Genomic DNA, 18,374 nt, shown 5'->3' on the forward strand with positions numbered 1-18,374 from the left:
GCATTCAACCAAGTGGATGGAATGAAGGTTCACTTTCAAGATCTTGAAAAGACTCAACTCGAAAAGGGAGTTGTTTCATTTTTTAACGAGCTTGATACAAGACAAGGAACTATGCTCAAGACTCCTCGTTTTAGTTTTTAATGAGCTTGACACAAGAAAAAGAACTATGCTCATGATGTCTAGTTTCATTTTTTTAACGAGGTTGACACCAGAACAAACTATCCTCGTGACGTCCAGTTTCATTTTTTAACGAGGTTGAGACAGGAAAAAAATATCCTTGCAACACCCTGTTTCATTTTTTAACGAGGTTGACACAGGAACAAAATTATCCTTGCAACAACCTGTTTCATTTTTTAACGAGGTTGATCAAAAAAAAACTATCCTTTCAATAACCTGTTTCATTTTTTAACGAGATTGATACATGAAAAAAAAAACTATCCTCGCCAACTGATTATGCCTTCCAACTGGAAGAAAGACATGTCAATGGACACACCTTGATCATGGCTTCCAAGAGGTCTTCATCATAAGAAAGAATAGTTCTCTGGAAGGAACACATGTCAAGGGACTCAAAAGGGATAAGAACATCACGTTCAAGTAATCCAATATAGTTTTCCATGTCAATTACTAGATCTAAATAAAAGGAAGATGAGCAAACAGTGAGAGGCTCACTTACATCGGTAACCGAAAACATGGGACCAGTTGCCACATAATTAACCTATGGTGGGGTAGATACCACTTTAGAATCAGGAGCATTTAGGGGTGTCAAATGATTGGTAGTTGAAACAAGACTAGGGAACGAAAGCTGGTCTACAGTCACACTATTTCCATAGTGAGGGAAAGACATCACACAAAAGAGCGTCGATATGATAGCTTTCATTGCATAAACATAGTCTCGCCCAAGGAGTAAATTGAAATCCAAGGGACCTCGAACTACAAATAGCTTTACCTTCCAAGGTAATAGCAAACTTAGGAACGATCCCTAAATGTTTACTAATGGTTCTATTAAAAGCTTTTAGATTCTGTGTAATAGGCACAAGTTGAGGGGAACCCAAAGCTTTCCAAGCAGTTGAGGATAAAATACTAACAAAAGAACCTTCATCTACCTGTGTGTAGTGTATGTCCCTACCACCAGCCTTGACAATGATTTGGAAAGGGATGGAGGAAGGAAGACGAGGTTCTGTTAGTCTATTCCAATCAAATAAAAAGACCTCAGTACTTGGAGGGGGTTCTACAGAAACAAGTGAAATGCCCCCTGGCGTAGAAGAATCTGATGTAACAATAAGAACCTGAGCGGTATGAAGTTCAGTCTCTAAAGGGAGAGTGGGATCAACCGAATGTGAAATTGAATCGACCACTTGATCAACTAATGGATCATCAACCTGAGTGATATGAGTTTCACTCTCCAATGGAAGAGTGGGATCGACTATACTTGAAATTAGATCAATCACTCCGTCAGTTGACGGTAGATTGGGAGAAAGTTTATGGTAACCAGTTGGAAATTCTTGCTATGGAACAGTAAGGTTTTCCAACAACTTTGAGGCTTCACCCATGTGAGGGAAAATGTGAGTTTGATGACTCCCTTTGCATAACTTACAAGGAAACGTAACTTTACCCTTTTTCCTAGGAACTTGACTATCACTGGTTTATGGATCAATGGAAAGTTGATGAGATTTGTCTGACCATACTTCCAAGACCTTTGGAATACCAGGACAATTGATATGGAAGTGGTCACCCTTACAAAGCCTGCAAGGGTATTTGGGTTTACGATGTATGTTGGAGGTTTCCTCAACACAACTAACACTTACAGCCATGGTTGGTTGGTTGACTTCTTTCTTATCTTGCTTCTTCTTCTTCTTCTTCTTAGCCACCTGGTTACTAGTGTCAAGGATTTTACCAAGAGAAGAGGATGAAATGGAGGAAGAAATATTAGGCGAAGAAGGTAAAGGGTCAGCAGAAGGTTGGTGATGTTGAGATGGTGAACTCTGTTGAGGTGAACAATTGGAGTATTTGGGGCCAATGAAGTTGAAAATAACCATATCGGTAAACCTATTGTAAATCTAGGTAATGACAAAGTAGCCATATAAGGAGGATCAACATCTCCAAAGCAAGGAAAAGTACTAGGATTCTCGTTAAGAGGGGTTCCTTGGTTGGTAAATTCTGAAACAGTTGCCATTATATTCAACTTCAGTGAATTTTATTAACAATTTAAAACTAAAATTAACAATTCACAATTCTCACCTAACAATTAAAATTCACATTTCACACCTATGGTCTCTAAAATTAAAAATAAACAAATTAACATGCGTTATCAAATCTAGGAGTCAAACCACACACAAACAATAATTTCCCATACTAAAAACACTAGTTGGTGATAAAATCCAACTTAGTAGAAATTTAATACAGAAATGGCAATTGGAACTGTTACCCCGACAACCTGCTTAATGAAATAGACTAGCACAAGTTTCTTCAAAAAACCATCTCGAGTGAAGAGAACCCCCCAGAGAGTCCAAGTGAGTCTAGTTGACGTCTGCTCCAGGTACAGTGGGATATTCCCTCCACCGTCACCTTAGGAAAGAATCCTATAGATTATGGCCACTAAGGTTAGCAACAAAAAACAAATATACCTAGGGGAACAATCTACGATCCGATACACACGCAAAGGCAGAGTAACAAAGCTCAATCCCCTTGACAGCTCCTTGACATAATCCAAGGTTTACCAACATGTGACCCCAAGCTCCTCAACAATGGTCAATCAGAGGTTTACCATTTTTAATACGTGTATATCTGCTATCGTTCCCAATGAGGAAGGATTGATTACCTCACTGGTTTAGATATGATCTTGTGCTTGACTCCTTTAAGAGGAGCTTCCCAGAGCATACATGCAACAATTGGAATTTTTCCTACCGCAAGATCGACTACTTGTTTATTTACTGTCTTGGAGAGTTAACTAAAACCTATTCCAAGACACTAGCCTAAGCTAGATTGATGGAAAGAGCCCTAAAAATGTAAAAATTACTAGATGAATTTTAGTTAAGCGCTGTGTTATTTAGGCTGTTATTACTCAAAAGGGTAAATGGATATGAAACCAATGGTGTTATGACCCGACCCAAAACTGAATGCAATCGAATATGATAATGTAATCTTTTCAATTCGATGAATCCTAACGAAAGTAAGGAGAGAGTTTCCATTCACTTCCAATAATGCAAAAAAATGATCACTAAGAGAAAATATAACAAATTCTCTAATGCACTAATTTCATCAAGAAAAATTAATGCAAATCAATTCCAAAACAATTTTTTTTATTTTTATTTTTGTGTGTTAAAAACAAGCATAAAAATATGTAAATTCAAATCAAAGAAAACTAATCTAAATCTACGATTGATTTTTCAGAATGTAAACTATGCAATTGTAATCTGTGCACAATTCACTTGAAAAGCATGCAAATGTAATCTATGCACATTTTTCATTCATATTTTGAAAATGAGAATTCTAATTATGCAAATGTGATCTATGTAAGAGAATTCTCAAACATAAGATGATTCTAATGTAATATAAGAACCAATCAAGTGAAAGTCAAGAAAATTGGGTGAGAGTTCCAAAGATCAAAAAATAAAAACACTCAAAGGCGATTAACACTCATACACAAGCAAAAAGATGCAAAATTGTGAAAAGACTGAGACAAACCTCCAAGTAATGACCAAAGGAAATCAAATTAAGAATTTCTCAAAAAAGAGACTCAAAACACCCAATTAGCTTAATGGAGATTGATGAGATGAATAATTTGCTGAAAGAAACTCATAAATAAAGCTTTTTGGCAGAAAAATACAGATCTGGGTAGACTAAAAGCCGTAAATAAAAGCTAAACCTAACTAGACAAAAACATTTTAGGTTTCTCAAAAATTTTGATGGGGTCCGTAGGCTTCCAGTAGAACCAGATGTAGTACCATTTTGTGCACTAAAACAGTGCGGGGATGTCTGCACTGTCTTGAAAAAAGAAAGTGCAATCCTCTTCAAAATTTCGAAAAAAACAAAAAAAATCCAGATCTTAAAAACTACCCAATCCCACGCACATTAAGAAAAAACCAGAAACATGGATAAGTTTCTCAAGTCAAAGAAAAAGGAAAAGCAAAAAACCAAATTCAAGTCCCTAGTATGGTCGCCAATTTGTCGGCCAGATAAATAGTTCTTATGGATAAGATTGATCTCCCTAGTATCAACAGATGTCTAACAACAAGCAGGACAAGAAAATCTACCTTTCTCTAAATATATTGCGATTCATTAATAAAAACTAAGAGGTGTTTTAGACCCTACCTTAAGTCCAATGCTAGTTTGTGGCAGCCACACTTCGACCGTCCGAAAGAGTTTCCTTTTGAGAACCTGCAATCACAAACAAGCACACATCAAATAACATCTGCATAGCTAATATAATAAATCATATTCATCATGGTGATCAAGGAATCTATGAAATAAACCATAAAACACAGCTTATTGAGAAAAATAAACTTGATTGTATTAACTTTGAAAATAGAAGAACTTTACAACCTTTGGTGCCTTGATGTTGTACAAGCTCCTCCCAGGGTCCGAAACAAGAATCTCCTCTACTTCAAAAAGCCTCACACTCTTCCAAATGAGATCAATAAGGTATGTAATCTTTCCTCACAAAAGCTCAATTAGGAAGACTAAGTTCCAGCAGCATTTCACCTCAAAAATCTTTAGCTTTCAACCCCCTCAGTAACCAGCCCAATGCTTCATTTTATAGTGCAAAGGAAGGAGGTCACAGGTCCAGCTATGAAGGGATAGAGTCCTCCTTCAAAGGGATAAGCTCCTCACATCAAGGGGTTAGCTCCTTAAGGTATGGGATGCATGAACCTTAAAGGAGCGAACTTGCCCCCTCAAGATTCCTTCTAGAAGCTTCCAGAAATGACTCAAAGTGAGTTTTTAAGAATGTACTTATGGATTTTGACTTTTACAGGGGTATGCACCCATTACACATAGACAAGGTGGTCAGGTATGTAGGGGACATGACCAGTAGGTGCGGGACCGCAAGTAATGCTAAGAGAATGTGCGGAACTAGAGTTTTAGAGACTTTTAAGGGATTTCTCTTATTTTCAAGACTTGACATGAAGAACTAAGGTTTAAGACTTGCAATGGAGGAATGTATGAGTGATGATAGACTCACATCGATTGCAAAATGTCATGGTGACAATATTTTTTGCAACACACATCATTGGAGATACTTTATACCATGTTGGTGTTGATTCAATTCTTCGTCGATGTCTAACTCTTGAGGAAGCCAAGGGAGTCTTTAATGACTACCACTATGGCGCAAGTGGTGGCCATCTATTTGGATATGCTACTGCTCAAAAGATAATCTGCGCTAGTTATTTCTGGCCCTCCATATTAAAGGATTGGATCCTTGTTGTTCAGAAATGCCATGAGTGCTAGATTTATCAGCAAAAAATGCGCGGCCCACCTTCTCACCTTCACCCCGTTGTTACCGTTGGTCCCTTTGCCAAATGGGGCATTGATTATATGACATGTAACCCTCGTCCAGTCGAGGGGCATGGTTATATTATCGTTGTCGTGGATTACTTCACCAAATGGGCCAAAGCAATGCCTACATATTCTACTAACTGTAAAACAATGGCTCAATTTCTATTCAATCACATTATTTCCAGGTTTGCAGTGCCTCAGGCCATTGTCACCAACCATGGATCCTATTCTTGTGATTACATGATGGCTGAGCCGAATTCTATGTTGGGCTTGCACCACGATGGCTCGACCCTGTACTACCCTCATGCCAATGACCAAGTTGAAGTTGTGAACAAAGTCTTGGTTACGATGCTTCAGTGCACAATTTGGATGCACAAGTCAAATTGGCATCTCATACTTTTTTCAGCTTTGTGGGCTTACCGAACCTTGACCAAAGATGCCACTGGATTTACACCTTTCTAGCTCATGTATGGTCTGGAAGCAACTTTACCAATTAAGTGTGAAATTTCCTCACTCAAGCTAGCTGTCAAACAACTCCTTGAAACCTCGCCTAAAGAAGAGTTCCTCTTGTACTTAGAATGACTGGATGAAACTCGTAGTCTTTTTACTTTAGTCATTAAAGCACAAAAAAAGTGAGTTAAGTCTCATTTTGATCAGTCGGTCTCCCCTCGTGCTTTTTATGAGAGTGATTTGGTTTTACTGTATGATCAAGCTAATGATAAGATGGGGGTAGGTAAATTAGAACCCATGTGGCATGGGCCCTACATCGTTAAACATGTGTTACAAAAAGGGGCCTATGAGTTGATTGATTATGAGGGTAATCCCTTAGACAAGCCCTGTAATGGGATGTATCTCAAAAAGTACTATGCCTGAGTCATCTTGCATGGCTACTTTTGTACAAATACTGTGTTATTCATTTTTGTGCGATGTGGTTTGGTGTGTCATTTTTCAAGTAGCTTTACCGCTTATTATGTCTTTGCCTACTTTGTAGATGTATGTGAATCCTCTCATCAATTTCTCTTATGGTGCTTGTCGTAGTACCCGGAATCTATCCTCAGCGGCATTGGACATTTCTGACCCTCATGGTGGGTTCATTGATCTTCAAGGTAATTTTTTAGGTTGAACAACTAATAACATTGCTAAGTATACTGCAATTATCGAATTGTTGTCACAAGCCATTGCTCTTGACATTCAGGAATTTGTTGTCAACCTTGATTCAAAAATTGTTGTTCTTGAACTCAACAAGCAATATTCCGTAAAAAACACTAAGATATTGAGAATGTATTTGCATATTCGTCTCTTAGAAAGAAAGTTTGATTACATCACATATCATCATATTCATAGGCATATGAATACATTAACAGATGCATTAGCTAATTATGTGTTGCACAGACATTTGTGAAATATGTGAAAAAACAAAACATTTATACCATAGTAAGAAAGAAAATATAGCATATAGCATATATATATATATATATATATATATATATATATATATATATATATATATATATATATATATATATATATATATATCGATAATGTTTGAGTGCCATATATCAAAACCCCCAAAAAACTAATATGTGTTCAAAAGTAAATCTGTGGCTCGCAGGCCTCAAAACTGTAAAATGATAAACCTATGGACTACTCAGCATGATGCTCATGATAGCACATCATTACTCGTACTACATGAGTTAGTACCCGGTGGATCCAGTCTGATACCCCCACTGTGTGCTGCTAATGCTGGGGTGGGATGTCACCCACCCGGGCATACTTTGGGATAACTCTAGTCAATCCCTCAAGGTTCTGCATGATTTCCTCTTCATTACCGACTCTTTCTTGATAAGGAGCGGTATTAAACTTCTAAGCAATGCACCTAGCGATCGGGGACATCCCGACTCGTCACTCTGGTCCTACATTTGCATTTACAAAATCAAAATGTCACGAATGCATATATCTAAAAAAAAAAATGTTTTTCTTACCTTCATCATCAGAATCTTCTCCCTCTGGGAGCAACATATCTAGATCGCCATGAAAGTTGATATCACTATAGGGCGAATCCTCTACTACAATCAACTGACACCTTAGCCAGGAAAAGAAGGTAGGCTTGTATGACATATGCTAGCGCCCAGTGATTCTAGGCATCAGTTCACTCCAACAGACCATCCATGGGGGTCTAGCGGCAATGGCAAGTTCACCTCTACAAGATGATAGTGAAATAGTGTGATCTGCTCCAAAAAGGTCACTAGAATGGAACCATATCCGAACTACTTCAAGTTTCTTGCCTTGGCTTTGGATTACTAGGGCTTCATGTCTACCTTCATGGCTTCCACCAAGTTGAATATTGTCAACATCGTACATTCTATAGCATATTGGAATTTAGACTTATTGGACTCATGCATTGCATGAGACCCAACAACTCTGTTTATGGTCAAGAGAAGTGTTTTCAATACAAGGTCGTTAGCACTCGTGATATCAACCTTGCCACTTTTTGATTTCAATGCTTCTAGGCAGTGTTCTGCAAGAAACATGTTCACACTTGCCACAATAGGCCTGGCCCCATACAGATTGACTAGTTCCCCTCTTTGGGATAGTCTAGTGATGAAATAGATGTCAAAAATTTCTAAATCCAGTTCCTAGTCTCGGATCACAAAAATTTCCTGATTAACATCCAAAAGATTGATCAAATATTGTAGCAGCTTAGGTTGAGCCTGAAGACCCAGTGTGAGGAAGAATTTGAGGAGCCCACAGTTCCTCAGGGCATTTAAATAGTTTGGGTCTGCCAATGCCTATGAATCGATTGCCTCATGCTCACATTCTTTCCAATCGACTATTTTTCACTGTGTTTTGCCTGCAAAAACCATAAATTGAAGTCAACATTCATCATTGACTAAAGAAATTTAGATTCAAATTGGAGAAATCAAGTAAAACATTGAATTTTTTATATTCATGGCATCGATGCGACTGTTTTAAAAATAGTAGCACTGCTGGCGCACTTAATCATTTTAATGATCCTCGATTGGCGTGATCCCATGCTTGGAAATTGCGCCAACCGAGGGCGTTTTTTTTTTTTCTAAGATCTCCTCCAGAAATCCAAAGAAATGGTTAAAAATAGAAAACACAAGCATAAAAATGAAGCTAAGGGTCTCAGATCCTACCTGCAACTGACAGATTATTGAATTGCCTCCTGAATCTGCCGCAATCTACTCCTGAAAATGTAGGGCGCAAATGGGTGAAAATTTCTCGACATAAGGTAAAAAGGTAAAATGGTAAAAAATTATTTACTTTCCCCCTTTTATTAACTTTTCATGATATTTTAGGGCTTTAAAAGTATTTCTTCATCTATTTTACCTCATAAATTGGATAATACGTTTACCTCTTGTGCAACGACAAGTGACAAATTGCTGAAAATGGTATTAGAGTCGCGTTTAAGCTCTTTTCTCAACTCGTAAAAACTCAAAGGAAAATATCACCGAGTATTTTTCCCTTTTTAACTCGTTAAAGAGAATAAAAATGGGGGGTCCGCTTTTAAGCTCTATTCTGACCCTTCAAACATGAAAATATTGTTGAGCTCTTGTCGTTTTGAACTCGTTAAAGGCTCTGAAACGTCGTTTACCCAATATACATTTACCCCTTTTTCAGGCTGGGATAAACTATTTACGAAGAAGGTACTCCTTGATTAAAATGGTCAAGCAGTTCTCTCAAGTATCGTTTTCTACCTTTTAGGGCTTGAGAGACACAAATATACAAAAAGGGACCATGTGGAGTTTTCTTTTCCGTGTCTTTTTAAAACTCTCTAAACTTGAAAAAGATACCGAGTTATACCTTTTCGGACTCATTAAAACATTAAACGACATCAGATACGCCAACATGATGTACACGAGCTTCTCCTTCCTGTGGCTCATTAATATTACTAGGTCGGATTCATCCAAAGGATGAACTTACAATGCAAGCACATGCTATCCCCTTCAAGCTTTCGATTAAAAATAATTGGGGTACCTGACAGAAAGGGTGGGAGAAAATGGGAAATTATATCAATTGTGTCGGCAGCTCACTCTTGAACATGACACTTTCAGCTTCGTGTCACGTTGGGATATCCTCACTTCATCATTGACTTTCCTGGGTTTGGCCATTCATTTTTTCCTTCCATTTGATCTCTGCCACATCATCATGACCTCTGATCCTATGGATCCAAAAACTGCCAAACTCAAAACTCGTGTCGCCGATATGTTCAACAGTTGTCCTTCTACAGTTACACTCTTTCCTGATCCTCTGTATCATCCATAATCATTGCATCTCTTTTATCTAGATTATGTATTACGAAGTGACAATATGTCAATAAATGTTAATGTAAAATAGAGTTATTTCTAGATATTTTTTTTAATATAAATTCTAATTTGAGTTTATACCAATTTTAAATCTTCTTCCTATATTTGTTTCACAAACACCAGTGAATATTTTTATTTTAAAAGGCTCTAGCAAAATTTGAGAGAGGCATTTCAAAAAAATATTCTTACCAGATACATAGAGAGGTGGTAGACTAAATATGACACAAAAGGACTGAAATTAGCTAGACACTAAAAGACCAAAAATTATGTAGGATATGAATTTCAAATGACATATAACAAAAATAGTTGGCAAACCACTTCAGCAAGATAGGCACAAGGACTAGGACTAGCCATATCATCGGAACAATATTTTCTAATTAGATTAGATTTCATTATAATTGAGGAGAACTAAAGTCATAACCTGAAATGAATACAATATCAATAGGGAGGATTGGATGTCCATAAAGGGTTTTCTTATACCAATTAGAAGCAGTGAGGAGGTGTTGGAACACCATTATTCTGGATCGGTGTACTGTTTTTCTATGTTGCAAATCTTCTTCTCCATAGAGTTTATCATAGCTTGAGCTACAACAATATGCTGAGAGACATGCTCATTGTTAAAGATAATGTTGAATATGTAAATGTTAAAAAAAATTTACAACATGGTAGCAAATCTTGCTTGAGGTGAAATATGTCCATTGTTAAAGATAATGTTTAACATGTAAATGTTGGCAATTTTTTACAAGATTGTAGCAAATCTTGCTTGGCGTGCAACAATTTTTTGAGTCCACTGTTGAAGATAATGCTTAATATGTAAATAATAACAAATTGTTACAACATAAGTTCTTTCAACATCAAGTTAGGTTGAACAGATCAGTAGAATGTTAGAATTTGTCTCATCTAATTTAGGTGGAACTAGGCTCACACTACTAGTAGCAACAATTTCCATAGTTGTAAAAATGTCAAGGAAATCTTCGTAGTTGTAAAATTATAGAAATTTGAATGCTATATATGAATGTATGGATTGTTATAGGCATATGAATAAAAAGAAGGGGAATAAAGAATTTGAGGAATTGAGATATTTGATTTTTTAGTTTTAACGTTTATATTATTTATGTTTTTCTAACCTTATCATTTCTACATTCCTTTCTTCGAGTATTTTAGAGCACCTCTACCATAAAAATCATACATCTTTCACTACAACTCATCATCGAGGACTATTGCACAGTTTGAGAGGGAGCTATGAGTAGCTTGTAACTCCTAGAAATCCACAATTGTTTTAGAAGAAATGGAGAGAACAAAAAAAACTAGACTTGAGTAGAACTCAATTAGGCAGACTCAGATCCCAACCAAACCATCTTCATAGATAAACAAAATTTATCATAATCATATGCCATTTTTGTTCCTGGTGATATTCCATAGTGGAAGCATAGGATAGAATGCAACTAGTGAAATCCCATATCATGAACACCTTGAATCATCATGGAGAGGGGAGGTGGTGAAGCAATGTGCATGGCAATTTTATTTTAAAGGGTGAAATTTCACCAATTGGCTATTTTCTTGCCAATTTTCCCATTTGGTCAAAAATTTACCTATTTTTTATGTAGATATGATTAAAGCGATATTACTCATGATGAAAAAAATCATTATTAATGGTAAATTACATGTTTTTAATTAAATATTTTCATACATTCTATATGTAGGATTTTTCAAACCAAAATAGTTTCCTAGAATAATATACATATGTATAATATTTGAATCCTTATATAAATATTTGAATCCTTGAAAAATACCTTGTAGTAGGCTTCAATTGATACTATGTTGAGTAGACACTTCCCTAGTTATGGGATTGGATGAATGACATAGATCTTCTTAAAAGAAAAGCCCCTGTTTTGCTCCATATTGATAACATGACAAGCATGTGTGTCCACTATTTGATTATGGTTCTCGTTGACATGATACCACTCAAGAATGCACTCAAGGATAGATACCTGGAATTAATGACTAAAGTCAACATTATATATTTTTCATTTGTTTCTTTAACCATGTGGTTTATTATGAATTCAGAAGGACTAGACAAAATTAATAGATTTGGGTGAGACATCTAGATATAAAAATTCCTTTAAAAAAATGTTGAGACCTAATCATAGGAATTGGGTGAACAATTGTAATTAATGTAAATAGATAATAGAGGAAATGGAGAGTCACGGGGAGATGAACTAAAAAGTCACTCCCTCTTATATATAATAATGAACCTAAATGAATGATATAATCACATTTGAGGAGTTACCTCCTGGTTTGACATGGTATTAGAGCCAGTGCCTTTTTTGGATTCTCTACTTTGTAACACCCATGGTATTTTACCTATTCTAGCCATTCTACCTTGTAACTCCCAGTTTGTCATATCTGCCATTATTCTATCATCTATCCTCTCGCCATACTTCTCTGTGCTGAGCTAATTAGATGTTGTGTATTTTTTATGGTTAGTGCACTCTCCCAGTATCGTTTGAAAAGTTGAACATTCCCTTTATCCCAATTCTGTGTAATTGGATAGTGCATTCTATAATTTATCTTGTTCACCCACTAATTCCTTAGAAATCGAAACTGGGTTGGGTTCTCTCTGCGATGAAGTTGGAATGTGTGAGCCATACTAGATCTTAATCCAAAGATGAAGCTGAGTTGTTGCACCAGCCCAAGAGGACCTAGAATTTAAGGTAATCTGAGATCCACCGGGTTGTTTCATATCTGAGTTTCAAGCGATTTCATTGTTGGAGTAAGCAGAGGAGTTGTGGTGCAGTGGTTGACAATGTTCGAGCCTAAGAGTGGTGGCTGACTATACTCAATCCTACGTAGTGTAACAGTGGTATAGTGCAGTGTAACAATTCATTCAAGGCTCGTAAAGAGAATTCCTTGTGATGGCTATATTCAAATGAGTTGTTTTTTACTACGGTTTATATAATACTGTGTGGCTCCCACCACCTCCCTTACATAAGATCCTCCCCATCTAATACCCTCCCCTTATGTAATACCTCTGCTATATTTAAATTATAATTGTATTTTTTTTACAAAACGACCATTAGAAATGCTATTTCTCACAACATATTGGCAGCAGAAGTATATTTTTTTACAGTACACAGATTTTTAAAATGCATTCATTGATCTCTATTGTGGGAGTGGTTCTCTCCAGCAAGGAAAACTATCTAGAATGGTCGCGGAAAATCAAACACACTCTTAATTTTAATGAGTTGTGGAAAGGAGTGTGTGTTGGAAATGGAGACAAAGATCTAGAACAGCTTACCTCAGACAAGGAATTCGACATTTGGGAAAATAAGAACATAAAGGCTTATTCATTGATTGCACATCAGTAGATGAAGAGGCGAGTCACCATATTTTGCCATTTTCAAATGCTTTTGAAGCCTTACAAAAACTAAAGGAACTCTATGACTCACACTCTACACTTGAAGTTGTTCAACTCATGATTAAATTGTTCACCCTTGAATTACAAAATAATGATCCTTTCGCTCTTGCATTAGAAGTAAAATCTATTATGCATGATATCAAAGTCACTAATGCTTAACTGGATATTCCTCTGATAGCTTTTCTCAAGGCACTTTATCCCACTTACTTAAATTATTTAGAGTCATTGCAAGAAAATGGAAACCTCAAAGATATTACCTTTGACTCCCTTGTGAAAAAATTTGTTGAAAGAGAGAAAGATTTTGGGAAGAAGATAGTCCCTTAGTCTTCTGAAGAGGCTGTGTGCTTTGCACATAGAGAAAAGAATCTTGCTCAAGATTCTTCCAGAGGAAGGTGGTCGAAGAGGAAGAGGAAGAAATTCCAGAGGTAGGGGGGGCAAACACTCTCAAGGAGAAAAGTCAAATTTTCATTACATATGCTGCAAAAGAGATGGATAACATGATGCATCCAAATGCAAGTTGCCTTGGGACAGAATTGAGCAAGAAAGAAACCAACCCAAAGGTAAAACTAATGACAAAGAGAAAGGTAAAGCACCTGAATCTGCTCACTATGTTGTGGCACACTATAATATTGGAGTAAACGAAGGCTTATTTAATGCTTCACTTGCTTCTTGGAAAAATGATAGGTTGCTTGATTCAGGAGCAACTTGCCACATGAATTTTAGAAGAGATTTTTTTGAAGAATTTATTGACAATGTTGATGGAGCAGTATACTTTGTAGGCAAATCAAAACTCAAGCCATTAGGGCTTGGCACAATCAGGCTTAAATTACCTGGTCTTCCAGACTTTCTTCTGCATCATGTTCTATATCTCCCACAGCTAAGAAGAAACTTGTTGTCCTAGGTACACATCTGCCAGCAAGGACACTCCATTCATATCTTTGATGTCAAGCTTAAGGTGAGAAAAGCATCAGACCACTCACTTGTCATGACGGGGATAGAAGAAGAAAGGCTTCTCAAGCTGCAGGGTACCTCTGCTCATGCACAAAATTTCTCACACAATTATCATTATGAAGAAGGTACATTTACATCAAGTTTATTATGGCATGCTAGATTTGGACACTTGAACTATGACAGCCTCCGCTTGTTGAAGAAAAATGGTGTTACTAGTTTTCCTACAATTCCTAGGAAACTTAAGCAATGTGATGCTTGCATTCTAGGAAAGCATAGCAAACAGTCTTTTCATGATTCACATTCCAGAGCACATAGAAAACTTGAACTTATTCATTCAGATTTATGTGGTCCAATGCCTGTTCCTTTTGCAAATGGAAATAAATATATGATGACATTTATTGATGACTACACTAGAATGTGTTGGGTTTATTTATTGAAGAACAAATCTGATGCTTTTCAAACATTCAAGAACTTTCATACATGGATTGAAAATGATGCACAATCTCATATTGGCTCTATTCACATTGATAATGGAAAATAATACACTTCAAATGAATTTGAAAACTATCTTCACCAGCATGGGATCAAACATCAAACAATTGTGCCTTATAATCCCCAATAGAACAGAATAGCTAAAAGAATGAATAGGACAATCTTAAATATGGTGCGCTCCATGATGTTTTTCAAAAATGTAAATTTGATGTTTTGGGCTGATGCAGTTCTATGTGTTGTATATGTAAAGAATAGATGTCCATCTAATGCTATTAGAAACAAGACTCCTTATGAAATGTGGTATGGGCACATTCCTTCGGTAAAACATCTCAGGGTCTTTGGTTCCACATGTTATGCCTTGATACCAAAGGTACATAGAAACAAACTTGGTGCAGGAAGTCATAAGCATATCTTCCTGGGGTATTAAAACACCTCCAAAGCATACCGTCTCTATGATGAAGTCAATAAAAGGTTTGTTGTATCTAGAGATGTAATCTTTCTTGAATCATCCAAAACTGACAATGTTGTTGAGCAGAAACTTGATCGCTTGGATAGATTCACAAATTCCAAATCATTTCAAGAACTTGATAATAAGATTCCACATCTTGAAGGGGGGATTCCTATACTAGATCAACCTGTGGAATCTTCTTCCGAGGCACTCTCTCCCCCGCATGAAACTTCAACAACGGATAATACTTTGAGTGATGTGATTGACAGAATTGGGAGACTCAATCTTGATTCAGTCCTAAATCAATCAACTGAGTAGCCTGGATCATCTCAGAAAGGTACCCCAAAGTGGCTAACATAGACAATCAAAAGTGTTCATCCTGATGAGGTTGGAAAGACAAGAACTAGAAATTCAAGCCGGAAAAATGGAGGTGATGTAGATGACTCTAATTCACCTATTGATATGGATGTTTCTTATGATCATGAATTGAATTTGTCCACGGATTTTGAACCAAATTACTTCAAAGAAGCTGCTTCTCATGATGAATGGAAAGAATCAATGCAAAAGGAGTATGATGCCTTAATAAAGAATGACACTTGGAAGCTGGTTGATCCTGCATTTGGAACCAAACTAGTTGGTTGCAAGTGGGTCTACAAGAACAAGTATAAAGCTGATGGCTCACTTGACAAGCACAAAGCTAGGCTTATGGCAAAAGGTTTTGCACAGAAGGAAGGGGTCGATTATGAGGAGACTTTTGCCCCCATAGCAAAATGGGCTACCATCCAGACACTCTTTTCCCTAGCAGCTTAGAATGGTTGGAAAGTCCATCAAATGGATGTAAAACTTGCCTTCTCGAATGAAGATCTAAAAGAAAATTTTTTATGTCCCAAACTAAAGGATTTGTTGTTAAAGGACATGAACATAAAGTATGCAAAATTGTGAAATCCTTGTATGGTCTCAAACAAGCACCGTGAGCCTGGTATGAAAAACTAACTAAGCATATTGTGAAACTCAATTTCAAACATTATGATCTTGATGATGCAACTTTGTTTGTCAAAAGGGTTGGAAAAATAGTTGTATATCTTGTGGTATATGTAGATGATATTTTGATGACAGGGAACAATGAGAGCTACATTGCATCCATAAAGAAGGAATTGAGGAAAGGTTTTGAAATGACTGATTTGGCCTATGTTCATTACTATCTTGGTATTGAAGTAACTCAACATCCGAATTCCATATTCCTTTCTCAAAAGAAGTACATTGGAGATATGTTGAAGAAGTGTGGCATGACTGAATGCAATCCTCTTACTACTCCAATGGAACAAAACTTAAAGCTCACATCCATTGAAGGAAATAATTTGAGGATGCAACAAAGTATAGATAGCTTGTTGGAAGTCTCAACTACCTAACTACTACTAGACCATACATTTCATTTGTTGTTGGAATCCTCTTGAGGTTTATCCAAAAGCCTTGTGAGGGACATTGGTCTACTGCAAAAAGAGTTCTAAATTACTTGAAGGGAACTCAAGACTTTGGAATCAAGTATACACAGGTGGGCGAATTCAACTTGATTGGATACTTTGATTCAGACTTCGATGGAGATAAAGAAACTGGGGATCTACTTCAGGTTATGTTATGAGTCTTGGGTCAGGAGCTGTCTCCTAGAGATCACGCAAACAATCAGCTCTAGCAGATTGCACAACATAGGCAGAATATGTGGTAGTAGCTGAGGCAACAAAAGAAATTGTGTGGCTCAGGAAAATTCTTGAATATTTGTAGGTAAAACAAGCACAATTGACTCCACTCATGATTGACAATACCTCGCCAATAAAGTTAGCAAAGAACCCAAAGTTCCATGATCGAACAAAGAACATCAATACAAAATATCATCTGATTCGACATCATGTTGAGGCCAAAACAATCCATCTTCACCATTGTTCCACTAATGAACAGATTACAGACATCTTCACTAAAGCGCTTGGAAGAGAAATTCTTGAAAGATTTAGAACGATGCTTCGACTCACCAACATCCCTTTAGATTAAGGGGGGGAATGTTGACACCTAATCATAGGGATTGGGTGAACAACTTTAATTAATGTAAATAAATAATAGAGGAAATGGAGTCACTGGGAGATGAACTGAACAGTCACTCCCTCTTGTATATAAAAATAACAACCTAAATGAATGACATAATCACATTTGATGAGTTATCTCATGGTCTGACAAAAAATAATAATCTTCTATTGTGTTTATTTTGTAGTTAGATATTTTAAGAAAATTTTTCTTTAACTACTTTTCGGAAAAAAAAAATAGCTCTCTCTTTAGTAACTATAAAAAGTATTTTCTTAATATAAAATTATCTTTTAATTAATTTTAACTTTTCTTTTTTCATATATACACATATATGTATATATATGTAATTAATAAATAAATTTCATCTTCAAAAAAAAGCTTTTTCTAAATATCCTTGAGTCAGTTTCGTTATATTTATGCATTTACTAAATTATATATAAGCACATATGGGAGTAACAAAAAATGCAATGGAGAATATACTAACCATAATATATCTAGAATAGAATGGATGGACAACTAATAATTGAGTTATAGTTTAATTATAATATTTATTTATTTAAGAGTAATTTCCTAAATCCAAATACAAACATATGAGTGTATACTAATATCCAGTAACACTTACAATAATTTAACACAATTTTCTATTTGTTTCTTTATTTCCCTATATCATGGAACTATTTCTCTGCTTTTAACATGAGCTTGTCTCTTACATACACATTTATTTCCCATTTCCCACGGATGCATTGGGTGTGTGGACCTATACTTTGTGCTTCCCACTTTCTACGTGCCTTTAACCCCAGTGTAACATTATATCTTTATTATGGTGTATCTTTATGATATTGTGGCCTTTTCATCCCGGCTTTGATAACTAAGAATTACAAAATATTTTTTTAATTTAGTATTTTTTATTTTCAATTTTGCTATATTGTTTTTCCTTAGAGAATCACAAAGACAATCAAAAAGTTGTTAGAAAATATATTTATAATTTTTATTTTAATGAGATATGATAATGGTGTATTGTTGAGTTGCCACTATCATTTAGATCTAAAACGTCAATTTGTAGATTATAAATTAAGATATTGAAATTAATAGAATGTAATGTAAGGGTTTTAAACCTTCTATCTCTCATTCATGTTAATTTTTAACAATACTTAGATTATATATTTAAATA

Source organism: Pinus tabuliformis, chromosome 7 (assembly GCF_031772625.1).
Source record: "Pinus tabuliformis cultivar Carrire ecotype Pingquan chromosome 7, CPIR1, whole genome shotgun sequence".
Taxonomy (NCBI): Eukaryota; Viridiplantae; Streptophyta; class Pinopsida; order Pinales; family Pinaceae; genus Pinus; species Pinus tabuliformis.